Below are 27781 nucleotides of genomic sequence, written 5' to 3' on the forward strand. Positions count from 1 at the left end.
TGATCCCAGGTAGGTCTGGGAATATTCTGTATCTGAAACCCTGGAGAGCCACTGCCAGTCAGCGTAGGCAATACTGAGCTAGATAGTCTGACTCGGTATAAGGCAGGTTCCTAATCATTGAGAGTACCCTGACTGCAGAGAATCCAGAGGCAAAGTGAAAGGCCTTGGAGGTTTGTCAGAGGAGAGAAGCAGGATTTTTATGAGTTGGGAACAAGTCAAAGTGGAGAGCGCTAAAGTGCTTTGTGGCACCTCAGCAATTCAGGCAGTACAAAAATACTGCAGACCAGTGTTTGCTGAAAATAGTAATGTCTCTAAGAGAGAGGGTGCGGAGAAAGAACTCCTTCGGGACTGACAGGTCTAGTTTGTAATCAGAGGATGTGATCTTAATGAGTGCTGTCCAATCCCAGTGCATTGGGTAAGGGAAAAAGTTAACTTTGTAAAAGTTAAAATGTATGTCTTCAAGCTTAAGGAAAATGTCAGAATGGAGAGGAGAGAGGGAGAACTCCTTTGTCATTGAACAGGTCTAGCTTGTAAGTGGAGGGAATGATTTCCTGGAAAAGAAAATCCCTTTTATAACACCCCAAGATCAACTTTAAGGGTCCTAGCACAAAAGCTCCTGGACCTACTTATCTTCAGTTCAGCAGTTTTCTTATTTAGGGGCACCTTTCTCATGGCTGTAATTTTTAAATCAGTTGCCCACTAGGGAAGGTTAAGTTTTCCCCCTTTTGTCCACCCTCACTCTGGACTGTATTTAAGCAAGGCTGCTGAGGTAATAAGATCTGCACAAGCAGGTGGAACTTTATTGGCTGTTAGCTTTCTTGTTGGTTTGTACTTATGTATTTAAGTTTAGATTATTTCTTTTGCAATATTGAGTTTATTCTGTTTGTTAAATTGTTGGTTTTTGTCTTATTTGAATGTATCAGTATTATTTCATAAACTGCTTTCTTCCCCAACCTCTACCCCACAATATTTTGCATTTTGATAAAAAATGGGTGTTTGTTGTAAGCTGCTTTGGGCACAGCTCACTGTGGAAAGGCAGAGTATAAACTAAATCAATCCCAAAACTGACATGGATGTCCTTGCAGGAAAACCGCTGCAGTTATCCTTCTGACATTTAGCAGGATTTATGGCCCCGGAAGCAATGACCTTGCCTGCAATTTTCATCCAATTATTGCCCAAAATAAAAAAAAGGTAGCAATTGTTCCATTTTGGGGGGGAAATAACATTTTAGGGGTATCTAACGCAAACAACTCTGGACTGATTTTGTCTGTCATTTGGCAAGCTGTATCCACTCTGAAAGGGCTACCATGCTTACAAATTTCATCCACTTCTGTCAAAAGTGAAAGGTTACAGCTGCTTTTTTATTTCCCAATAGCGCATGCAAGTAGTGGGAATAAAGAGGGCTTGGATTCCCAAGCCAAATGCCTCCAAATTGTTCCAAGATGAATTGGGTTGTTCTGCGAAGTGCTGAACTGGAGTCTGAACTGAATCTTGTGGTCAGTTTACACCCTTAGTTTTGATATAGATGTTGGACTGAATGTCCACAGACCTTTGCATGATTTCACAATTCTATGCTTCCATTATTATTTCTGCATACATCATACAAATAAGTATGTTTTTGTTACGTTGTGATGCTCTATCATTGTTAGAAAACAAATGATGTCCTTTTGAAATTATTTTCCAACAATCTCATTTTTACAGACATGTGGATGGATTGGTATCCTAATGACAAATATTCTTCTTTCAGCAATAGTACATGATTGTAATCTAGCCTGATATGTCAGACTCCATGAACGATGGCTTCCGTCCAAGGACTGACCCTAACTTACAGGCTCTAAAATCTTCTTTCTATTGCCTCAAGGGATCAGGTCTGTGCTAAAATACCTTTCTAGGATGAGTTATTATGAAATGAAGTGTGGTTTATTTCTTCAACTTGCTTATTCTTCATCCTGTGAAACCTGCACCTGTGAGACTGAACATCTTTATGTTTCTGCTGAAATGCAAGGTAAACAAAATCTTATCCAAATGTTTTGAGTATCAATAATAATATTATAACAAATAACATAATGATGAATAATGAATTCAGTGCTCTTGAAAGATGGTGGTTCTTAGCTCTAAAGAAAAGGTGACTAACTTGTGGTCCTTTCAGAGGTTGCTGAATTATCGGCCCCAACCAGCATGGCCAATAAATGGATGAAGGGAGTTATAATTCAGCAACATCTGGAGAGTGGCAATTAGTCATCCCTTCTCTAAGAAGTGCATTCAGTATAAACGTACTAAATCTTAAATATCCAATCGAGCCAAGGTATCCAAAAGACCAACTTATACTACTGACTGCAACAGTGTGGCATAGTGGTTAGACTGTTGGGCTAGGACCTGGTAGACCAGGGTTCAAATCCTCACTCATCCATGAAGCTTACTAGGGAACCTTGATCCAGTCACTGTCTCTCAATGATCTTGTGAGAATGAAATGGAGAGGGGAAGAACAATGTACACCACATTTTGCTCCTAGTGAGGAAGATGGGATATAATAACAATAATAATAAAGCTGTTCCTATTACTAGCAAGAAGGCTAAGCTGCCTGACTCTACACCTTACTAGAGAAACACCTATCTTGAAGCACTTGTTATCAGGAAAGCCAAGCACAGCATTTCCCTTTGATTCTAACAGTTGAAAGTGTTCCAATGGGATGCCTTCTCCATGTTGCATATCCATCCTATTGCATATCAGACAGGTGGCTTCTCTATTGTCTTTTCAGTGCATGCTAAAGATGTTTCTCTTTCAACAAGCCTTCTAAAACCTTGTATCTGTCTTTGAATTGATTTTATCTGTGCTGTTGTTTTAAACATACATAATTGTTTTCAATTGGTTTTATATATGCAATTGTTTTAACCATTTTAATATATGAAACTGTTTTAGATATGTTGTTATATTATAAATTGCCTCATGGGAAGCAATTCATAAATTATTGTTGTTGTTGTTGTTATATGCTACTTTCATTGCTGCTAATGTAGGGCAGGGAAGATGCTAAAGGGGAGTGGTATCAGCCAGTGGAACAGCATTTAAAAACACCAAGACTGAGGTGTCAACTCTTGCCAGGATGCAGTCTAGGGTTGAGGCAGGAAATGAATAGGGCTAGGAACATCAGACCAAGGAGGCAGACAAACAGATAAGACTGACTGCACTGTACATTTAAAGCAGTATCATACCACTTTAAACAGTCATTTTGGAAAACTTCTTGTCATCTTTTATATCTTGGGATGCAGTAAAAACTATAGTTGTGGAAACTGCAAGATTATGATTGATAACTCCCTTTTCTTCATCTTACAAAAAGCTTAAAGATAACTTGTTTGTAATGGGTAACATTTGTTTTGAGGGATATTGATTATGATGGTTTTGTCACCAAGAGACCCTGCTCTTGGCTGAACAGAAACACATCAGACATATCTTGTGGCAAGGATAGATGTTAGATTGTCACAGAAGATTGGCATAACCATTTGCACTGTGAGCTGAAGGATTGTTGCAACACTTTATTTCTATGGAGGCATTTGAAGTGAAAAGAGCAGGTAGGGTGTACATTCAAGCCCTGCACACAATGCCTCTGTATGTCAGGGGTGGGGAACCTTTGGCTCTCCAGATGTTGCTGAACTGCAATTCCCATCATCTCTGGCCATTGACCATGCTTGTTGGGGCTGATAGGAGTTATAATTTGGCAACTTCTGGAGAGCCAAAAGTTCCCTATCCCTGCTGTATGTACTGGTTCCACTCCAAACCTTCCTGCATTTGTTTGTGGTGGCCATCCTGTCATTATCACAATGACTGATTACATTTTTAAAATAGGTAAAACTGGGACTCCATACACTCAGCCCTCAATTCTGATTAAACATATCATTGCATTGTTCCTATCTTCATTAAATAGTTTCCCACCACCATCTCAAATGTTGACGTGGCCAGAAATTTTTCTTCTTGACTCATCTCAATAATATGTTTCAGATCCATGCATACACACACACCTTGCAAAGAGCAAAATAAGTAGTAGTGGGGATGATTAGAAATACCAAAATCAAAAAAAAAAAAACCAGTACAAATACTCTAAACTGTGGCTTGTCAATAAGTAGCAGGCTGTTCAAAAGGCAATGGGAGGAGGTGAGAGAGAAGTTCAGTGGGCTTAGAACTATATAGGAGGCATGCCCTCATTGTTTGAATCTACAGGGCCAGGTGGAATACACAGCAGGGAAGGACCAACAACCTTAAGAATTACAAATCCAGACACTGGCTGCATTATCAAACAATGACACAGTGGCAATTCGCAAAATGGTAAGTGTATCAACCCTCATATTGCTGAAGAGGCTAGCATAAAATTATAACAAATTACTATACATATATCAGACAGTTGGATAATTAAAACATAGCAGGTCCCTATCCTTGCCCTTTGGGTGTCAAAGAAACCAAATGATGACAGGGAAAAGATTAGAGAGGTAAAAGGAGGCAGATGGTGCTCTTCACTTTAAAGGCCATGGACAACTGAAATGTATTCCAATTTTATAAGTTATTAAAAGTCTGTGGGCAAGACAAGGGGTTTAAAAACTTAGACATATTTGATTACCAATCTGCTAGCTAGAACATGGCACTATTTATTTATTTATTTATTTATTTTATTCGATTTTTATACCGCCCAAAGCCAGAGGCTCTCTGGGCAGTGCACAGCATAGAGTAAATACAATACAATAAATACAATAAAATAACAATAGGACACTAAAAACATACATTTTAAGCATTTAACAGCCTGGTATATATTAACAGCAATAAAATATATTAAAATGCCTGGGAAAATAAAAAGGTTTTAACCTGGCGCCGAAAGGATAGAAGTGTAGGCGCCAGGCGCACCTCGTCGGGAAGACTATTCCATATAACCTTAGATAGCTTTAAAAGGGAATTAGACAAGTTTATGGAGGACAAATAATTACCAGTCATAATGGCTATATATTACCTCCAAGATCCTTCAGAATGCCAGTTGCTGGGGAGCATGAGCCAAAGAATGCTCTTGTGCTAATGTCCTGCTTGTGGGCTTCCCATACACATTTAGGTTGGTCACTGTGGGAATAAGGATTTTGGACTAGAAGGACTTTGTAGTAGTGCCAAAAAAGAGGAAACGTATCACCAAAAAATAAGATAAAAGAGGTCATCCTCTTAGCAAGACTCCTCTGTAGACACGTTTCACATTCTTCAAGTCTTGTGAATTAGGATCTTTAGACATTGGCAATAGTGCGTCTTGGCAGATTTACCCAGTAACTTACACTCACACAGGTCTTAAATATGGGGATATTTATTGAGCATAGACACAAAGAAACAAAATATACACATTTAACACTTCAGTGGGGAATAACTCAGTAACAACACATATCCACTGACATCAATGGGGATAGCTCAGTAACAATATGCATGAGGGAATGAGCTAAATAAACCTAATCATAACCAAATTCACAGAGAGAGAGAGAGAGAGAGAGAGAGAGAGAGAGAGAGAGAGAGAGGAGCAAAAAGGCATAAGAGGAGAAGGGGGTTTGAGTTCAGCACAACTGAGGAAGGCACGCTAGCCTGCCCTTTCTGTATCTGGGCTCACTTTGCAGACTAGGCCTCAGCAGATGTGTTTTGGAGGAGGGATCCAACGGGACCGTTACTTTTTCCGCAGCCGGCCTCCTCCAATCCGCCATCCACTGTCTCACACACACACACCAGGGCGAAGGAGGAGGCAGGAGGGGAGGGGGCTCCCCAGCCAAACCATACAGCAGAGTCTTCTGCAAATTTATTTATTTATTAAATTTATTAGTCACCCATCTGACTGGTTCTCCAGCCACTCTGGGCGACGCACAACATAAAACATACAATTCACATTAAAACCTTAAAATTCCAACAGTAACACTAAAACCTAACCCACCCCAAAGGCCTGCCTGAAGAGCCACGTTTTCAAGGTCTGGCAGAAACTCATTATGGAGGGGGCATGGCGGATGTCATTTGGGAGGGAATTCCAGAGAGTGGGTGCCATGATTGAAAAAGCCCTCTCCCTAGTTCTCACCAGTCTAGCTGATTTAACTGGTGGGACAGAGAGGAGGTCTTTTGAGGCTGATCTTGTTGGGTGGCAACATTGATGATGCTGGAGGTGCTCCTTCAGATAGACTGGGCCGAAACCGTGCAGGGATTTAAAGGTCAAAACCAACACCTTGAATTGGGCCTGGAAAGCAACTGGTAACCAGTGCAACTCCTTCAGCACTGGAGTAATGTGGTCTCGGCGGCGGCTACCCTTAATCAGGCGAGCCGCCGCATTCTGTACCAGTTGCAGCTTCTGGACCGTTTTCACGGGTAACCCCACATAGAGCGCATTTACAGTAGTCTAGGCGAGAGGAGAGCAGGGCATGTACCACCACTAGGAGCAGATGGTTTGGAAGGTAGGGGCGCAGCCTTCGTAACGAATGGAGTTGATACAGCACCACCCGGCTCACAGCCAAGACCTGAGCCTCCATGGACAGCTGGGAGTCAAGACCCTCAGGCTGCGGACTTGGTCTTTCAGGGGCAATTGTACCCCATTAAGCACCAAGTTAACATCCTCCAACCTTCTTCAGGAGCAGTCGGAGGAGGAAAAGAAAGAGAAGGTGCAACACTGTGGATCAAGAGACAGGCTGCTGGCAGAAGCCAGTGAAAAATCTGCTTAATTCTGGTGGAGGGGGTTATGAAATTAAGCAGATACTTGCCCACCCCAGCCTACAGCCTGTCTCTTGACCCACAGTGTGGCTCTTAATCTTCCTTCTCCCTGGGCTAGCACTCCTGGGGAGGATATTGCTGTGGCCTCTGCTGTATGGATGTGCCCGGGTGGGGCTCCTGCCTCCTCTTCCATGGTAGCGGGGTGGTGGTGGTGGCACATCTGTAGTGGCTCAGTGTGAGTGTGCATGTGTATGGGAGGGAGGTGGCGTGAAGGGACTCTGCACTTGAGAAAAGTTTACATGGGAGAATGGTGGTGAGGATGAGGGAGGGTGAGAGAAGGAGTTTACAATGGGGAGGGTGGAAGACAGTTGCGACCCCAGGAATGACTATTTTGACTTCACATCACCCAGCCTAGGAAGGAATTGGATGTTGTGCTTGCTTCTTGGGTTTTTTACCTCCTCCCAGAGGTGATGGATCAGTTCAGGTTTCAAAAGAGTAGGAGGGGCACATTAGTTGCAAAGCATTTGAAAGGGATGAAGAATTGTGCCCTTTCTCTTAAAAAAAAAGAGGTTTTAGAAGTTTGTGAGATCTTCCCTTCCCCCCATGCATCTGCAAGTATTCCTGATGCAAAACATTATAATTTGCAAACGCAGAAGGAAAATGGGTGCTTCTTGCCTCAGTTTGTTGTATGAGCAACAGATTATTCAAAGCAATGTCTTCCCTTCTCTGTCAAAGTCTGCCCAGACAAAATTCTCTCACACTTACCTGGGAGTAAGTTCCATTGAACCCAATGGAGATTACTTCTGAGTAGACAGGTATTGGATTGCAGCCTTAATCTGCTCCCTGTGGGGAATGGATGCCGCTGCTGTAGGAGGAGCTAGCGAGGAAGCCATTTTCTTAGCCAGGAAAGGCAGCAACACCAACATGTTAAAGCTAACTTGGTTTACTTGGGAATAAGCTCCATTGATCACAGTGGGGCTTGCTTATGAGTAAACATGCAAATGATTGGGTTGCATGATACTATGGCAAATTTATCTTGATCAAATAGGTTGTTTCTTTGGCTGGGTTGTATGACAAGATTCGATATAAGAAGAATGATAGTTAAATAATTCATGTGAGTTAAGGTCATTTCAGTATTCTAGGTACATAACCTTGGGGTGGAGAAGGCATGGAAGGGTCTTTCAACAAATGAGCTTATAAAACCACAATATGCTTTTTAAAAAACTCCTTGATGAAAATAGGCTTTAAATGGGAAGGGCCATAGGTCAGTGGCAGAGCATCTGCTTTCCATTCAGAAGATCCTAGGTTGAATTCCTGGCATCTCAAGGTAGGCCTGGAAGAAACTCTTGCCGGAAACCCTGGAGTGTTGCTGCAAGTCAGTGTGACAATACTGAGCAAGATGAACTCAGTATAAGACAGTTTCCTGTCTTCCTATCTATCTTCCTAGACTTGCTTAACGTCTTTCTTTAATATACTGAGAAAGAGTTGTCTCCATAAAAAGAAGTAGTTACCTGTAGTAACATCTCATCTGACAAAAGCAGGCAGGCCTATGAAGTCTGTGACCAAAAAAACTTATCAGCCATGCAGGGTGGTTTGTCAGAGACTTGACAAAACTCCTATTTGCTATCTATACGAAATTACAAAAATGCAGGTTTTGAAGGACTTGCAGGCCACAGTACTTGGCTGGTGAGTGATGTTTCGGGGTGGGGGGGATGATTATCAGTCATGTGCAGCTAGGCAGGGAGGACCAGAGCATGGTTTCTGAAACAGTCACACAAGGAGTCAAAGATGGACAAGAGGGAGCAGGTGTGGAGGCTACAATTTGTAGGGAAAGGATATGAAATGAGGATAGATGAGATATGAAATTGAGGAAGCATCCAAACTAGGAAATGTGGTAGTAATGGGTGACTTCAACTACCCGGACATAGAATGGCCGCATATGTGTTCCAGTCATGACAAAGAAGCAAAGTTTCTAGATATTCTAAATGACTATTCCCTAGACCAGTTGGTCATGGAACCGACCAGAGGGACGGCAACCCTGGACTTAATCCTCAGTGGGGACTGGGACCTGGTGCAAGATGTAAGTGTTGTTGAATCGATTGGGAGCAGTGACCACAGTGCTATTAAATTAAACATACATGTAAATGGCCAATTGCCAAGAAAATCCAACACGGTCACATTTGACTTCAAAAGAGGAAACTTCACAAAAATGAGGGGATTGGTAAAAAGAAAGCTGAAAAACAAAGTCCAGAGGGTCACATCACTCGAAAATGCTTGGAAGTTGTTTAAAAACACTATATTAGAAGCTCAACTGGAGTGCATACCGCAGATCAGAAAAGGTACCGCCAGGGCCAAGAAGATGCCAGCATGGTTAACGAGCAAAGTCAAGGAAGCTCTTAGAGGCAAAAAGTCTTCCTTCAGAAAATGGAAGTCTTGTCCGAATGAAGAAAATAAAAAAGAACACAAACTCTGGCAAAAGAAATGCAAGAAGACAATAAGGGATGCTAAAAAAGAATTTGAGGAGCACATTGCTAAGAACATAAAAAGCTCGTAACCAGCCTGCCAACAATCCTTATGCATAACATTTTATATGCTAATTTATACATGTAAATGCAGATTTAGAAGCAATTAATTTCAATATAAATGCATCTCATCATAGAGGGAAAGATTGTGACCAGGTAACTAGCAGTGACCAGTGGAACAGCAAGGATGGGGCTCTGTTGCTGTCCTGGCTTCCCAACACAGCAGGTCCACCAGCCGCTACTGCCGATAACTGGAGTGCCAGCTCACTACTGTTTAGTGCTGTTGATGGGCACCATCAAGGCTCCTGCTCTCCTTTCTTTAAGGCCTTGTCCTTCCTTCTTCAGACAGAGGACCCCTTCAAATAGTGAACCGTCCTTTGTAAAGTACGACACATGATCACTCTATTTTGTAGTGCCAGCTTCAGGTTTTGGTGGGACCTTGGGCAAATACCTTCAGTGGCCCTCTACTCACCGATGTCACTGCTATCCATTGGTTTGCTCTGTTTTTCTTTTTGTGGGCCCAGTCTATACCATCACACAGAGAGAAAGGTCAAGACAAGTGCAATGAGCTGCTCCTTTTCCCTGCTCCTGCCTGCTGCTCCTTCATTCAGGTGGGTGAACAGGCAAAGGAGGAGCAGCAAGACCAGAAATTCTGGATGTTGGCAGTGGGTCCCTTGCCTGGGGTGTGGGCCTTGGCAGGTGCCCAACAAAACATATCCGTGATGCTTGCCCTCGGCTTTTGGTCTGATCCACAATGGCTCTTCTTATGTTCTTAGCAGTATGTTTTTAGTTGAGCACTAACACACAACTATTGCTTAGTGCTGACAAAAGAACAATTGGCCTGTATAGATGGAGGCACCATAGAAAACTTTAGAAGAGCGTGGAAGAAGGGGCTGCCTAGTGCTGCATTGTATGAGAAGGTGAAAAGCACATAATGATATGAGCCCATAATGGGCACTGTTTCTGTTACCACTACTCTGTGGCTCCTGCCTATACCATTTCCAGTGGCATCCACCATGAAGCAGATGGCCCCTGGTGCTGCTTATCAGGCTTAGCAATGCAGTCTGCCCCCGGCATCCACCACTGCTACTAATAAATGAAGAAGTCTGTCTAACAGCTTATCTGATCCCAAGGATTGTGCATGTGGTATAAAAGCAGTGGTCATTTCCTCATGTGTAAAATGTTGTAGAAGTCAGATGTCATATTTTCCTTGTTTCCCTAAGGGAAATTCTTAGCATTTGCTCCATCTCTGCTTGTATAAAATCATAAGGCTCCCATTCCTTCCACATAGGGAAGTGTGTGCACTGCACACACAGGGCAGGCAATTACAACCTAACAACTTGGGGCTATGGCAGTAAATCAATGTTGTGTGCTGTACAGGGCTGTGGAGTTGGAGTCATGGAGTCGGAGTCGGTAGCAATTTTGGGTGGAGTCGGAGTCGGTAGAAATGTACCGACTCCGACTCCTTCATAAACGGCAAATGTATATTGCGGTCGATGGGTGAAATAATACGCAGACAACAGCAGCTATGGTTGAATAAAGGGCCACTTTATTAAATTCAAACAAAACTTTAAAGCGACCTGCAGAGGTGAAACCTAAGTACGGGAACTAACAATAGGCAATCAGCTTGCCCTACAGCTCTTGGGCAACCAGCCCCTGCTGGAGCCAAGGGCAAGCCCCTTTTGCTTACCCCTGCTCCGGCCACACCTTATAGGTGAGTAGGGAGACCTTCCTACGTCACCCAGCCCCGGGGCCGTAGAACCCTCGGGTGGATGAGGTAAGTTGGCCCCAAAAGCAGCCCATATCCTATGTTCGGGCCGTAAAACCCTAAGACAGGCATCCGGAACCACCCTTCACCTCCAAATGTGCCTAAGGGGGCCACCTAGCTGTTGTTACTAATTTCCCCTCCCGCACTTTACCGAACCCGTGTGCCAAACATGTCCCCATTAATATTTTGATTTGAACCAAATTAGCCAAATTAGCCAAAATAAACCTATTAAGCACGACACCCCCTAACCCATGTTCCTCCATCCCCAAAAGTGTGGAGTAGGCAAAAAAACCTGCCTGCCAACGAGGGTGGTCAGGATAAAAATTCCTACTCGGCCCCGAAGCGACCATGGGCACACTGTAAAAGAGGGAGGGCAGGGTGGGCGTCGCGAGCCAAGAGGAAGTCGGAGGGTGCGGTGTGGGCTTAAATAGGCCCATTGGCTTCCTCCCCCTCCATGCAGCATGTTGCGCGTCATCTCAGCACGATGCGTGACGTTGCCCTTACCTCCCATGGCTTCTGCGGCTTCACCCTGGGCCGCAATTGCGCTGCCGCCTCCCATTGATTTCACAGGTAAGCGGAGCTACATTTAACTAGTAATAACAAATTTACTGTAGTAAAATGGTAGCACAAGGCATTTCATCACCACCACGTGAATCCAGAGCTTGGAAAAGTTACTTTTTTGAACTACAACTCCCACGAGCCCAATCCCTGGAGTTGATGGGAGTTGTAGTTTAAAAAAGTAACTTTTCCAAGCTCTGGATTCACCTGTTTACTAGTTAATATACATTTGCCATTTATGAAGGAGTCAGAGTCGGAGTCAGACAGTAGAAAAATAGAGGAGTCGGAGTCGAAGGTCTGGCGTACCCACTTCACAGCCCTGGTGCTGTAGGTTTTTACCTGTTTTTTTTTTAAATCCATGATACAGTTATCGCCACTCTCACAGGACTGACAAAACAAGAGAAGTAGATCAATAACACAAGTAACTTGCTGTAAATAGGAAGGAACTTCTCAAAAAGTTATTTCTTTGGCAAAGCTTTCTCTGAACAACACTAGCTGATACTTCTGACCAAATTCACCAGTATGGATGAATAACAGTAATTCTGTCAACTCAGAATATTTATCAGAAAATTCTAGCAGACTCATCAGAAATTGAAATGCCTTTACTGATTCCACTGTCCTGCATATCCATAAAATGGTGAGTTTTCCTCATTCAACAGTAATAAACAATTCTGTATCAATTATTTTTTTAAAAAACTTCCATGCCACATGATCTCCTGTGATCTCATAAAATTTCATGCTCTAATCAAATACACCCAAGTTGTTGTTGCATTTATTTGCAAGTTGAAAAATATGATGCAACCCAACAGGGAAAATATACATACCTGCTATGGATAAACACATCCCACAGGACTAGGGAGGAGAAGTGGCCTAGCCAGTTTTGAATAATCTGTGGCATTTTATGTACTGTGTTTTTGCTGACACTGCTTTGATTATTTATAATTTAATGATTCAGTGCAGTTGATTGTCCGTTGCACTGTAATTTGCTGACAGTTGATGTTATCTCATATGTGAAATAGATCATTGATTTTTGTTTGTTTATTTTAGCTATACTTTGAATCATTATAGGATGGCATATTTTATTTTTCAATGGGTTGTAAGTGGTGTTGAGTACAATAATGTAGAAAGGTGGTATACAAATTAAAAATGACCTATGTTCTGACTGACTGATGTCTCCCACAACAAGATATAATGTGTGAACAGCATATACACATGTACATACCTTTAAACAGCCTATATAGGTTTTGGGTAAACATGACTGGCCCATGAATTTGCTTTTGTGAAACAACAATTAAAATGTATTAAACTAAAAAAAACAACACCTTGCAGTATCACTAGTAACAATCCATAATCAGTTCTAGCCATATTATGAACCTCTCTTCTTCATATGGTGACGTTTCTTGTACATGTAGCTCTAAAAGTAAATCAAGATCAATATATTTGGAAGAAAATATTTAAATGAATGTTCATAAACATCTGTTTTCTCCATAGCTAACCTATTCAATTCTTCATGGGTTCAGTTTAGGACCATGTTGCGTCTTGCACATTGAATAACTACAACTACTCTTATACCCACTTACCTAGAGGAGGACTTCACTGTAAGAGCAAAAAGGCAAAAAGTGCTGATTGGATAGTGGTAATAGTTGCTAATACTAAGAGTGTGTTTCATGTGTTCTACAGTACATTTGTTTCTTTAGAAAGTTACACTGTCTTGCAACCAATTCTATGTCCAATGTGTGTACTAAGTGAAGAGAAAAAGAAAGATCCCCTCTCCTTCTTAGAATGTGTCTATCCTTAAGCCACCCTTTCTGTCCCCTAATACACCCTTGTTATGTGTTTTTCTTTTGCCTTCACCCACATGCAGCCAGAAGCTTCTAACAAGATCTCTTCTGAAGGTTTCTGGCTGTAGTCAGCCATTGCCTCCACATTTCCAGTCAGGTAGCTCTTGAAATTACTATGGCCAAGAGGTTTGCTTCCAAAGTATTTTTCTGTCTGTGATATTGTGTGAGGTGTGATCACTTGAATCTAAGTCACTTTCTCCAATTTGAACGCTAGTAAACTAGCTCCAGAGCATAAACCCAACATGAATAACAACAAGATTCCCCCTCCCCCACATTTCTTTTGGTTTGAAATAAATTTTACTGCCCTGTTATTTGCCTACATCAGGGACAGATTCAGACCTATGAGAAGGAACTGCTGCTTTCAACACAGCTTCTAGATTGTTAAAAACATCACATACCCTGTGGAATTCCCTACCTTTAAATATTAGACAGGCACCATCTTTGTTATCTTTCGGCGCCTGTTGAAGACCTTCCTCTTTCAACAAGCCTTGTAAGTTGAGACTTTATCCCAGTCTGCGTCTGTGATGGAATTGCTTTTTAATACGTTTTTAAACCTTTTCTTTAAAAAAAATTTTTAACCTTTTTTAAAGATGTCTTCAAAGCTTTTAAAAATGTTTTTAAAGATGTTTTGTTTAAATGTATTTTAAAGTCTGTTTTTATGATGTTTTATAGTGTTTTTAGTGCTTTTGTTTGCTGCCCTGGGCTCCTGTTGGGTGGCAGGGTGGGATATAAATAAAATAATAATAAATAATAAAAATCTCATTTAAAATGAGTTTTTGAATACTGGGTTGATAGCGTCTCCTCAACCAAGATTTAGTTGACAGAAGAATCGGTATTCCATTCTGAGGAACTGCATAAAGAGGCATTTCAACCATTGACCTATAATTGTTATATGGATCCACATGTCTTTGCTAATAGTCCCAGATCTACTTTAGCCATGATCTGGTTGCTGAAATCCGACAAGGATAAGCCAGACATTCGCAGTTCAAAAGATACATTTGCCTTTCAGGTCTGTAAAGCCATTAATCAGTCACAGAAAGATGTTGCTATACCTGTGAAAAATCAGTGTCTGAAACAGCCTGTCAGAACCCACATGCTATTATATCTCTTGGGAAAAATATAGCTATTTAATTCAGCAACATTTGTTGTGTAGTGATTGGAAGACAATTTTCTTAAAACACCATCAATGTCCCTACCATTTTTCTTTTGAATAGAGAATTTCCACCTTGGTGGCAAGCCCACAGGGCTCCGGCAGCAGCAGGGCTTTGTGGCTGCATCAGGAGAAGTTCTGACATGGCTTCAAAGCCCCTTGCGTGGCCAGGTATGTGCACACACAGTGCCACCTTGGGATGAGGCAGAGCAAGGTCTCTTTCCAACCTTGTGCAGCACCCACCCACCCACCATCCCTCCCTCCCTCCCTCGCTCAGAGCTGTGCAGGTTTTTACTAGTTGCCAGGTGGAGCTGGGTAGGAATTTTTAGCTTGTTGGCCTTCGTTTGCTGACATGGCTTTTTGCCTACTCTTCTCTTAATTCAGCTGATTGGCTTCTTCTCATTTGTTTAATTTGGATTTGACTGATTGGTTGCCCCTTACCAAGTAGTTTAAAACTGTAAATAGGTTAATTTGGTCATGTTGTGTTGATATGTGTAGGAATTTCACAGGGTAGGGCTTGGTGAACACCCTTAGGCACCATTTAAGGTAAAAGGGTTGGTGAGGCCTATTGGCAGGGTAAGGTTCACCTTTGGGGCTAACTTATAACAGCCACTCATAGTTGTGAGGCCCTAGGAGGGGGTGGATGAGAAAAGACTCCCTAACCACCCTGTGTGGTTGGGGCTGGTGGAAGGATTGTGGGCTTGGACCATCCTCTCTCATGTGACAGGGTGTCTTTGCCTGATTGCTTAAGAGTTAGGTTTCACACAAGCACTCTGCAGATCATTTTCAGTAATAATTTCCATAATTGGCTTTATCTAAATAAAGTGGCCCTTGTTTTACCCACACTTCACCTTGTCACACCTCTTCATTTCCTGACGCAATTGCCAATCCCAGTGATGTTACCACAAGCCTAATATGCAAAACAATAGTAAGATAAAGCCTTAAGACAGTGGTTCCCAAACTTTTTTCCTCAGAGATCCCTTGAAAATTTCTGAGGGTCATAGCAGACCACGTAATCATTTTTCTGTCTGTTGTAGCAATTAAAATGTGCTGTGCTAGATGCTGCATTTTTAAACTGTATTTTAATTGCTTCTTTATATGTAGAAATAAATCATACAAACACAATACAATAAAATACAATATAAGAAGCAATAAAAATAAAACTAAAAATCAATATGAATATTCAGTGCAGACATGCAGCAGGCCACCTGAATGAAGCTCACAGACCACAGTTTGGGAACTCCTGCCTTACAGTATCACACAACCACAAACAAATCACTAATAAATGCAAGCTGAATTAAAACCACCTTATCAGAAATTTCCTCAACCAAAATGCCACATTTAGGAAAATATTAATGTGACCTTTCTCTCCCCGCCCCCCCCCCCAAAAAAAACACCCTTTGGCTGTGACAAAGTTTTTCTGTTAGCTAAAGCAAGAAACCTTTGTCTCTCGTAAAACCATTATTAGACAAATCAGGTCCTGCTCACATAAGGAGAATTAAACATAATTTGCTGTCCTTTAAAGAGACCATTCAAGGGGGTCAAACTGCTAGGTTGGTGCTACCTCTAAATCAAGTCATTAGATACAGGGTATTGACGTAATTATGTGCACTCACTTGAAACTGAGTATTATATGCTGTCATGCTTCTGTGGTTTTAGGTTCTTGCCAAGGTTGCGAAACCTGTCACCATCTTATATTATTGGATTCAAACTCCCACCAGCCCCAGCCAAGATGGCCAATGGTCATGTATTATGCAAGTCGTAGTCCAGCAACATTTGTAGAGACACGGATTCTCCAGTCCTGGTTTATGTCCTAATATACTTATCTACTATAATGTTCTAATTTATTGCAGTGTTGTGCTCATGGCATCTTTTTCAGTGTTTCCATTTTACCAGCTCAAATGACATAATGTATCACACAGGCTAATGTGCTTAATTATGTGGCTACAGTCGTCAGTACTTATCTAACTGCTAGATTTAAAGCACTAAAATAATTGAAATGTCATGCTGATCTACAGGATAATGAGTACCATTATTTGCAAAAAGTATATTGTGCTGCCTGTATCTAGACATTCCTTTAAGCCATTTGATAAAAGTTGGTGGTACTGCAAAGTAAGGATGAATTTGATTTCATTCCAAGCAGAAAATATTTTTGCTTTTAAAGAAGTGTTTAACCCTTCATTTCCCCCATTATTTATTTTCAGTGTTGGATATCAAAGCAAGATAATTCTTATCAGCTTTATGGGAACCTGAGCTATAAAATGCATGTAAAGTAAAAGAAATATTGATTAGTCTTTGGAAATAATAGGCTCATCTGCATGCAGTCTCTGTATATTTCTTGTTTGGTGTTGCACTCTGTAGAAAAAGCAAGTACAAGACACTATCAGTCTTGCAAATGTTTTAGAGCGTTGGCCTTCAGATGATAAAGCAAGTGATTTGCTGTCTGAGCTTAGGTAGATCCCACTAGCAACATTACATTTTCTTTCTTTCTTTCTTCCTTTCTTTCTTCCTTTCTTTCTTTCTTTCTTTCTTTCTTTCTTTCTTTCTTTCTTTCTTTCTTTCTTTATTTCTTTCTTTGGAGAAAAAATATGAAAAGTAGGCAAGAAGGAGAAAGACAGAGGGAAACAAAAAGTGGTTAAACATGATTCATGAGTCAGAAAGGCTTGAAAACTAATGGTACAAAGTACAGTACATTTGTCCTGCACATCTATAGTGTAAAATGTGCTTGAAACCAATTATGGACACAAGGCAATATCTGCAAATACCTCCTAAAGGAGTCACAAAGAACTTGTACTCTCCTTTCAGAGAGGAGCCAAAGTCGTAGAGGAAAAGAGAATGGGAGATACATGATAGGACTTTTGTGGGCCAATGTGGATCCGAGTTGCACCATGGGGAAGCAATGTGGGTTAACCCTTTCACTCCTCCACCATTTCCACAATTGAAATCACTCACACACACCCCAAAGAGGGGGAAAACAGGTACCAAGAGTAAGCCAGAAGGGGATTCATAACAGAGAGTGCACCATTATCTTCAATATTTATTTGATTTATTATTTGTAAAATATCACTTAACATTACAAAAATCTTTGCATAAAAACAATAAAAATAGAGCAACTTTCAGCATTCCCTAAAAATAAGATAAAAACAAAATGTCAATGTATATCGCACATAAAACTGAGCAGTAAAAATATAAAATACAAAATAAAAATTAGGAGTCAGAATCCAGGAAAACATGGGTAAGCAAACATACATTTTAAAGAGGCACACAATAGTTATTACAGTCTCCATCTCAGGAATTACCTGAGGGAGGGCATTCCATAGATGGGTGCTATCACTGAGAAGGCCCACTTCTGTTGTCACAAAGTGATGATTTGCTTGACTAGGTCTGTACTCAGGGAAGCGGTCTGCTAGGTATCTTGGTCCCAAGTTGTTTAGGGCTTTACATGTCAACAACAAAACCTTGAACCTTGGTAGCTAACAGGCAGCCAGTACAGATTTTTCAGTTCTGGCGTAATATGTATTAAGCAAGGTGTTCCTCTAGCACCCTAGCAGCTGCAACTTCTGACAACAGTTGCCTCCCCATGCTGCAATTTACAATAGTATAACCATGAGGTTACCAATGTATGGACCCCCACAATGAGGCTACGTCTGTTCAGGAATGATCATAGCTGGTATACAAACCACAGTTGATAATGGCTACTCCGAGCCACTGAGGTCATCTGGCTCTCTCGTGACGGTTATTCATCTGGGAGTACCCAAAATTATGCACCTGCTCCTTCAAAGGAAGTGCAACACCGTCCAGAACTGGTATACAACCCAGTTCCCAAACTTGGGAATTACCCATCCATAGGCTCATCCATCTTGCCTGGTCACAGTTTATTAGACCTCAACCAGCCCATGACTGCATCCAGCCACCCACCAGTTTAAGGACATGAGTGTACTAACCTGATACAGCTGTTACAGAAAACTAGAGCTAGGTATAATCAGGATACTGGTGACACTTTGTCTCCAATTTGCTAATAACCACCCCCAGTGGCTTTATATATTTATTAAATAGGATTGAGGGCAAAATCTGGTTCTGTGGAATCCTGCAGATCAACTGTCACAGGACTAAGGCACAATCATCCAATACTACTCTCTGGAACCAACCCTGCAAGTAGGAGTGAAACCACTGTAAAATGGTGCTTCCAACTCATGGAGGTGGTCCAGGAGGATACAGTTCTCAATGGTATTAAATGCTGCTGAAAGATCCAGAAGAATCATCAGGGCCTCAATCCCCCCCCCCCCCGTTGCCCTCCCAAAGAAGATCATCCACTGGTGTGACCAAGACCAACTCTCTCCTAAAATTATGCCTGAATGCAGACTGGATTAGGTCAAGATATTCAGTTTCATCAAAGAGTGTTTGCAGCTGAATTTCCATCATCCTCTTGATCATCTTAATAACAACAAAAAGTGTATTAGTGACTGGGTGGTACTTGGCATAATCTTATGGGTTTGTTTCAGGAGAGGGTACACAGCTGCTTCCTTCAAGGCAGCGGAGACCTTCCTCTCATGCAATGAAGCACACACTACACCCTGGATCCACTCATTCAGCCCTCCATGGCTGGCACATACCAGCTAAGCTGGGCATAGGTTGAGAGAACATGTAGTAGGGTGCATAACTGCAAACATCTTGTCCACATCATCAGGCATCAATAATTGAAACTGATCCCACAAATTGGATAGGATGGCATATCAGATTCCTCAACAGACACTGTATCAAGGGTGATACTCAAATTTGCATGGAGGTGAGAGATTTTGTTCCCCATTTGCCTGGCAAAAATGTCACAGTGAGCTTTCGAGGCCTCCAAGCCTGGGTTAACCGGGGTACATGAAAGCAACCCTTGTACCATTTGGAAAAGCTCAACTGAACAAACTATTCAAGGACGCATGGAGGTTGCAAAGCAGGCCTTCTTTGCAACCTTCACCGCCATGCACCATGTACAGTTATGTACTCTTATGCACGTTCAGTTGCCCTCACAATGAGACTTGCACCACTTCTGCTACAGCTGTTTCTGGAACTGTTTCATTGTCTGGAGCTCCCCTATAAACCAGGGAGCTGCTTGAGCTCTACAATGCCAGAGAGACACTCAGGTGCAAGTGTGTAGATGGCCTGCTGTGCCATGCCACTCTATACCAAGACTAGTTCCTTGGCAGAACTGAATACTGAAAAAAACCCTCCAGATTCTTTCAGAGGTCTCCCATCCCTGCAGGGGAAGGGGGATTGGTTCCATCAGACCAAACTTCCCCAGGCAGTGGTCTGACCATGGCAACATGGTCCTAATATTCAGACTATCCTCCTTCTTCAACCCATTTGGTTACTCCTCACTTTTGTGAGGTCTTGCTGAGATCAGATGAAAGCCTACAACAGTACAGTTTTATTTACTCTAAGCTTTGTTTTGAGTATTTCCCAAAGGTAATAGCAGACTTGGCTAGTATCAGTTCTGTTTGCTTCCGAAATGGAGAGCTGTGACGTTCTACTTACCAGACAGTCCAGCAGTTGCATTCAGATATGGGTACAACGTCTTCATTCTCATTGGCACTCATTCTTTAATAACAGATGTGTTAAAGAAAATGTTTTTTTTCCTTGGATGAATTAGTGGAGAATAATCTGCACTTCTTTAGGGGACCTGGAAAAAGCGAGAAGCTTTTTTAATTAAAACAAAACAATTAGTGTGATGAACTACAAAATCTTCCCCTGCCATATTCCAGAATCAAATAATCAGGATTCTGATAATGCAAAAGGTATGTGTATTACTGACAACAATAGTAGAAATAAATAAAATCCCCATTATAAATCATTATCAACTAGTTATCTGGTATTTGTCATGCAAAAATATAGTCTGAAAGCTGAGATACAACATTTACCTGATATTCTCTACTACATTGTATTTGTTTTTTCTAGACATTATAGTATCAAACAAGATCCAAAACAGATGAATTTTATTTTGCATTTATTTTCATAGCTAGTATTGACTGATGCAATTGACTTGTGACTGAAAAACCTAGGCTCAGATTGATTCAGGGATGGATACACTGAACTAAGAGAAATCTTAGTCTCCATCTGTAAAATTGGATGAATTCTGTTGAGAACAGATGTACAGGTAAGGTCCCAGGCATCATACAAGTGCATAAGATTCATCCACCTTACTGAAAGTTAAGCAGGTCTATATCTGGTCAACGTTTGGTTGGGAAACTGCTTGGAAACCCCAATTACTCCACCTTGAGTTCCATGAAGGACAGCATATAAATGTCCCTAATACTTTCCCCCTCCACTTTTTAAAAAGCAGTCGATATAATTTGTTGATCTCATTAGGCAGCTGTACAAATAAATATTTCACTGAGCCTTGGCAATCCTGTGAGATGGCAGAAGTGTTATTATTGATCAATAAAGGAAAATAGATTTCATATACTTGAACCTAACAAGCCTGTGTATATTGATAACTTTGCTGTTACAACTCAGTCCAGTATGATAGGTTTGTAAGTGGCAGGAAAGAGCTGAATAGAGCAAACACAGGAGGTTTTCTCTTCCACCCACCGGCACAATGTAACCTGTGAGGCTATGCTTCTTGATTCCTGCTGAACTATCAGTCTCATGTGCACACTTCACCAGATTGACTTTGAAATACACTTTTAAATAATTACATATATCTAGGAGAGGGCTCTTTCCCACATTCCTAATATAATTACACTTTGGCCCTGAGCTCATTTTATTCCATCAGGCTCTGCACCAATTTGACATATGGTCCACTAATACAGGAAAACTAATAAAATCAAACTGAGTGAAGTGCGAAGATAACATTTCTTCAGTATGGGTCTTATTGCTGATGCAGTGTAAACTCAACTTATCTGATTCAACTGAAAATATCTGCAAGCAAAATGTTCTAACTTCTGTACTTTTTACAGTGTTCTCATAGACTAGTCTTAACTGAAAGTACATGGTCTTCGGTTTTTCAGTTCTTATTATCAAATCGCGTACAATTTTTAATATAAATTTATTTCAGTCACGTCAGACACTGTACTTTTTCTGTGCATATGAGCAACCTGTCTTTGGGCTCTTGTGAAGAAATACACTGTATGACTCAGGCAATCACATTGGGAGGGAGAATCCAAAGGGTCTTGTCAGGAGATTCATTGTCTCTCATTAGGCTTATGAGCCTCACTCCTCTCCCTATTTTATTTATATAAAATATTTATAAGTCACCCTTTATCTGAAGATCTCAGGGTGGGGAACAATAAAATAGCACATCCTACTGCATTATCCACAGCATGCATGGAATCTCTGTTTATAGATCCTGACCCCAAACTAGAACAATCTTGGGTTTTCAAGATAATCAGCTTTTGGGATTTAAGAATGGCTGGATTCATGTGGTAATTTTGGCAACTTCCAGAAGTGAGATGCTCCAAAACATACAGGTTTGGAAATAATAAATTATTAGGATCCAAGCCCAAATTCCTTTAATTTCTAGCTCAACTCAAATTAAATATGCCCTCATGGGGAATTGCTTCCTTCTGCTTTCCCCAAAACATAACTTCTAGGAGTAGTAAGAGTGTGTGTGTAGCATGAATAGGAGAACTGTTCTTTGAACCTTCATCAGGCCCAAAATCCTTACAAATAAGAACTTTCCACTTCCCGGTATACAGATTTCTGGAAGTTGTAGGTTGCTTCCACACTAGAATTGTCAGCGTTTATTCACTTTTTACAAAGAATCCAGCCTCTTGCATTCCAGTATATTCAGTGTTGTCCTCCTGCCTTTCATCAGACTTGATTTGTGATTATTTTTAAAATAATTTAAATTGCAGTTCAAGCACCAGTCTGTTCCTGTTTGGACTGGCAAAATGCTGTGGAGACTTTCTAGGGCAACTGTGCCTTTGACTATTACCTGCCTGCTTGCAGCTTCAGACACATTATTCCTTCCTGTGCACCATGGTAGCAGCATTATTGATTAAAGCATCTTATTTGCCTCTGAACGTCTTTTCCTGTTCCTGCGAGAATCCATCATCATCATCAATACATAGTAGCAGGAACTGCAAGGGAGAAGTTACTAATGAATGTTCTAGAGAACTATTGGCTAATGGGACTTTCTTCTGACCAACATTATAGAAATATCTTAGCCAAGGGGGTGGGCATTGCTGGATAAAATTGTGCTGTACTGAGTGCCATGTGGAACCATTTCCACATATAGCTGATTTCAGAAAAACAGTATTTCAACAGTGCAAAAGGGCAGTACAGTTGAAGCAGCCATTGTTTGCCAGGGTGTAGGGCCCCTTAATTTATGTATTTATTTATTTATTTTTAAAACTTATATACCGCCCGACTAGCAATAGCTCTCTGGGCGGTGAACATAGATACAATAAAATACAATATAATACAAAAACATCAGTCTAAAATCAAATTTCACAATCTAAAAACAGCAAAGGCTAAAATCAAATTACAAACATTACAATCATTAACAAAAAAATTAAAATGCCTCGGAATAGAGAAAGGTTTTAACCTGGCGCCGAAAGGATGATAGTGTCGGCGCCAGGCGAACCTCCTCGGGGAGACTATTCCATAGTTCGGGGGCCACCACTGAGAAGGCCCTTGATCTTGTCACTGCCCTCCGGGCCTCCCTATGAGTCGGGACCCGGAGGAAGGCCTTCGTAGCAGACCGTAGTGTACAAGCCGGTTCATAGCGGGAGAGGCGTTCCGACAGATATCGAGGTCCTGCGCCGTATAAGGCTTTATAGGTTAATACCAACACTTTGAATTTGGCCCGGAAGCGTATTGGAAGCCAGTGCAAGCGGGCCAAAACAGGTGTTATATGGTCAGACCGCTTCGTTCTTGTTAGCAGTCTGGCCGCCGCATTTTGCACCAGCTGTAGCTTCCAAACCGTCTTCAGAGGAAGCCCTACGTAGAGCGCATTACAGTAATCCAAACGTGAGGTTACCAGAGCATGTACTACTGATGTAAGATCCTCCTTACTCAGGTAGGGACATAGCTGGGCTACCAATCGAAGTTGGTAGAACGCATTCCGTGCCACCGAGGCTACATGAGCCTCAAGTGACAGGGAAGAGTCTAGAACGACTCCCAGACTATGAACCTGTTCCTTTAGGGGGAGTGTAACCCCATCCAGGACAGGATATGTATCCACCATCTGATTGGAAAAACCATCCACCAACAGCATCTCAGTCTTATCAGGATTGAGTCTCAGTTTGTTAGTTCTCATCCAGTCCATTGTCGCGTCCAGGCAACGGTTCAGCACATTGACCGCCTCACCTGAGGAAGATGAAAAGGAGAAGTAGAGCTGTGTGTCATCAGCGTACTGGTGACAACGCACTCCAAAACTCCTGATGACCGCACCCAACGGCTTCATATAGATGTTAAAAAGCATGGGAGACAAAACCGAACCCTGTGGGACCCCACATTGGAGTACCCACGGTTTTGAGCAATGTTCCCCAAGCACTATCTTCTGGAGACGGCCTGTCAAGTAGGAGCAGAACCACTGCCACGCAGTGCCTCCAACTCCCAACTCCGCAAGCCTCTCCAGAAGGATACCATGGTCGATGGTATCAAAAGCCGCTGAGAGATCAAGGAGAATCAACAGAGTTACACTCCCTCTGTCTCTCTCCCGACATAGATCATCAAACAGGGCGACCAAGGCAGTCTCAGTGCCGAAACCGGGCCTGAAACCCGATTGAAATGGATCTAGATAATCAGTTTCATCCAATAGCGCCTGGAGCTGGTCAGCAACCACTCGTTCCAAGATCTTGCTGAGATATGGAACATTTGCCACTGGTCTGTAGCTGCTGAAATCCTCTGGGTCCAGGGAAGGCTTTTTCAGGAGTGGTCTCACTGCTGCCTCCTTCAGACAGCCAGGGACCACTCCCTCTCGCAAGGAGGCATTTATCACTTCCCTGGCCCAGCCAACTGTTCCCTCCTTGCCAGTTTTTATTAGCCAAGAGGGGCAAGGATCTAGTACCGAAGTAGTTGCACGTACCTGTCCAAGCACCTTGTCCACGTCCTCGAACTGAACCGACTGAAACTCATCCAACAAAACATGATAAGACTGTGCACCAGACACCTCACTAGGGTTAACTGCTATAAAATGAGAGTCTAGGTCCCGACGAATGCGTAAGAACTTATGCTGGAAGTGCTCAGCAAACTCATTGCAGCGGGCCACCGAAGTATCTACAGTGTCCTGAAGGCCTAGATGGAGTAGCCCTCGGACAACTCTAAAAAACTCTGCTGGGCGGGAGAGAGATGCCTTAATAGTGGCGGTGAAATATTGTTTTTTTGCCGCCCTCACCGCTCCTATATACCGCTTGGTGACCTGGAAGGCCTGGCACATTACAATTCCGGGGGAATTTCCTGTTGCTAAGGCTTTAGGTCCTTCTCTTTGTTCAAACCCCTTTTCCACTGCTGCTGATGGAATGTACTTTTTGGGGAATGAGAAGTGAGGAGCTCACAAGGAAGGCTGAAAAGGCCACCAGGGAAAGGGATGGTGCGGGTGACTATTCCCTGCAGCTGTTTTTTTTCAATGATCCCTTCCATGGTAAGTGTGAGAAAGTAGGGAGGGGAAAAGCCAGTTGTAGGGAAGACCAGAGAGAAGAGGGTTGGTGAGGAATATTTTTTGGAATGGGGAAGGCCTTTCTGAGCTGTCAGAGAGCTGTCTGGGAAGGAAAATGTTAGCTTTGAAAATCATCTGGAAAACCTCAGAAAGAATAAGCCTACAATGAATTATTTATATATTTTTGGCTCTTTAGATTTACATCTTCCTGAGGATTATCAATATTCTCAGATGTGTTAAAAGCAATAATCAGGTCAATGTTGGCCAGAACTTAAGACAAAGATCTACTCTACTGGAGGATTTGCAATAGATCAGTAATTGGTTTTGACTTATAATTCTTTACAAAGGGCAGCATCAAGAATGCTTCCCCTCCCTTCTTTTTATATTAGACTGTTAGAAGTTCTGATCGTATTAATTAATGCATAGTGTGCAGCTATGACTCCTTTTTTCTTTACTTAATTACAGGTGGGGGGAGGCTGATTGTTAATGGAACTGCAGCATGTGTGGAGGCAAGGTTGTTCTAAACCTCTCCTTTCCCTTCCTTTCCCAATCCCAGTTTTTTAAGAAAAAGCATTTTTAATATTTTGTTAGGGAAACAAGTGATTATTTATTTATTTATTTATTTATTGCATTTATGTACCGCCTCATAGCCGAAGCTGTCTGGGCAGTTTACAACAATTAAAACATTTTAAAAAGTATACAACTTTAAACCATACCAAATTAAAACCCATAAAAACCAATAGGCAAGTTAAAAAACATACTATTCAAATTCTGTTTAAAAAAATGCCCGGGAGAAGAGGAAAGTCTTGTCCTGGTGCCGAAAAGATAACAGTGTTGGTGCCAGGTGCACCTCGTCAAGGAGATCATTCCATAATTATGGAGTCATGATTAGGAAAGAAGCAGCTCCAATAGCTGAACTCTGCCACTGCACTCTCAACCAAAAGTCAGAGAATGACAACCCACATGAAAAGCAACTCTGCCAACTGCAACATTTCTTCCCCAAATCACTGTGATTGGAGTGGCCTCAGAAAATAATTCATTGTGATTAAAAGGTAGACCTGTCTGTGTAAATGAAAGGCCCCCTCCCTCTCCACCCTGTTCCCTCTTCTCTCCTCTGCCCCCTCTCAAGCTCTAGGCATTGCACTTAGTTTTATTTCTCAGAAAAGAAAACAAGGTCGCTGGAAGATGCCTTATTAATTGCATGATGTGATTCAGGAATGAGAGATCATGACCATATTGTTCAAGGTACACATAGAGCCAATGCACACCCCTCGTAACCTCCTGGGAACCAAATGTATGCTGCCTTAGATGCCATGACAGTAGAAAGAAGGAATATAAAATGTTAGAAATGTATGTGTGAGTGTGCTCCCTGTTGAATCCTTATATCTGTAGACCATTCCTGGTTTGTTTTTCCTTCATAGGGCCTTGGTAGAATGGAGGAAGAGGAGGTCAGAAAGAGGGGGAAATTAAAAAATGGGCAGAATGGTGCTGGAGAGAAACTGCAAGAAACAGAATGTGAATAAAGAAGCACCCAAGTATTCTGAAAGCGTGGTCTGGATCAAGGAATGGATCTGCCATAGACATTGCATGTGCTGGATCCACTTTAACTGTGCAAGCTGAACTTGCCAATATGTGATTGAATTCCACCAACAAAATAGCAATAGTCTGGAAGCGGCCATGGAACTGAATTTGTATATATGAGTCATCACAATGTATGCTTCATGGGAAGCAGTAGGTACATTCTGCATACTTAAGGGAAGATCCAGAAGGCTGATCCCTGAATCTACACGGAAATGTGGACAAGAACATCTATATTTTGTATCTAGTATCTTCCCAAACTATTCATAACTATCAGCAGAAGAGCAGTAAAAAAATGTACTTCAATAATATGTAGTGAGCATAATTTCCAGGAAGCTCATGCTAATGTTTGATGCCAATTTTTTGTTTACTGTTACCAATATTTCATCTTGCTACTGGAATGCCACAAGGGAAGATCATGCTTACAGTGATTATTACTTGCACTTGAATTTATCTCTAGAATGTAAAGTAATGATACACCCACCTGCAGACATTTTTTAAAACACTTTTAAAAGTTCTTGTGGTTCACTACAATGAAAGCGGTGAATATCTTGGCTATGATCCAACAATGGAAAGGCAATTCACTACCTATTAGGTAGTGAATTTAGATGCTTTTAGATGTTGTTAATCATGGACAACAACAGAAAGAACATTAGTCCAGTCAGCGGCACTTCCATTGAATAAATTAATAGCGAACTCATTCACCAAGTGTGGATCCTTTTGTATCCCAAATGGCATCATCCATGAACAAGAGAGAGGCATCAACAGGCTTAAGGAAAACCAAAGGTGCAAAAATATATTAAGAAAAAAACACTAAGGGGTAAAAAAAAAAACCTGAAAAACAGCCCAATTACGTGTGAGCATGGACAGTGAACACTGAATATTGACGGAAGGTTGAGAGGGGGAGTGGAAAACTAGGGGAAGAGTAAATGGAATGGAGTACCCTAGCAGAGGGATGACTGGAACCCTGAACAGGAGCACTCCACACTAGTTGCAAGCCCCACTGTTGACTTTCTAATTAGCGTAGGAATGGCTGGGCTTTGGCCCTCTAGATGCTGCTGGACTGCAATTTTCACCATC

At 41.7% G+C, this 27781-nt stretch overlaps 1 long non-coding RNA gene across 1 annotated transcript; it reads left to right on the plus strand.

The window, feature by feature from the left end:
• The first annotated feature begins 1827 nt into the window (after positions 1–1827).
• LOC133386747 (uncharacterized) lies at positions 1828–26682 on the plus strand. Its single transcript, XR_009763264.1, has 3 exons — positions 1828–2005; positions 4213–4317; positions 26545–26682. It is a non-coding gene; the product is annotated as an uncharacterized LOC133386747 (long non-coding RNA).
• Positions 26683–27781: the final 1099 nt, after the last annotated feature.

The sequence above is a fragment of the Rhineura floridana genome, chromosome 6 (genome assembly GCF_030035675.1).
Source record: "Rhineura floridana isolate rRhiFlo1 chromosome 6, rRhiFlo1.hap2, whole genome shotgun sequence".
NCBI classification, from domain to species: Eukaryota; Metazoa; Chordata; class Lepidosauria; order Squamata; family Rhineuridae; genus Rhineura; species Rhineura floridana.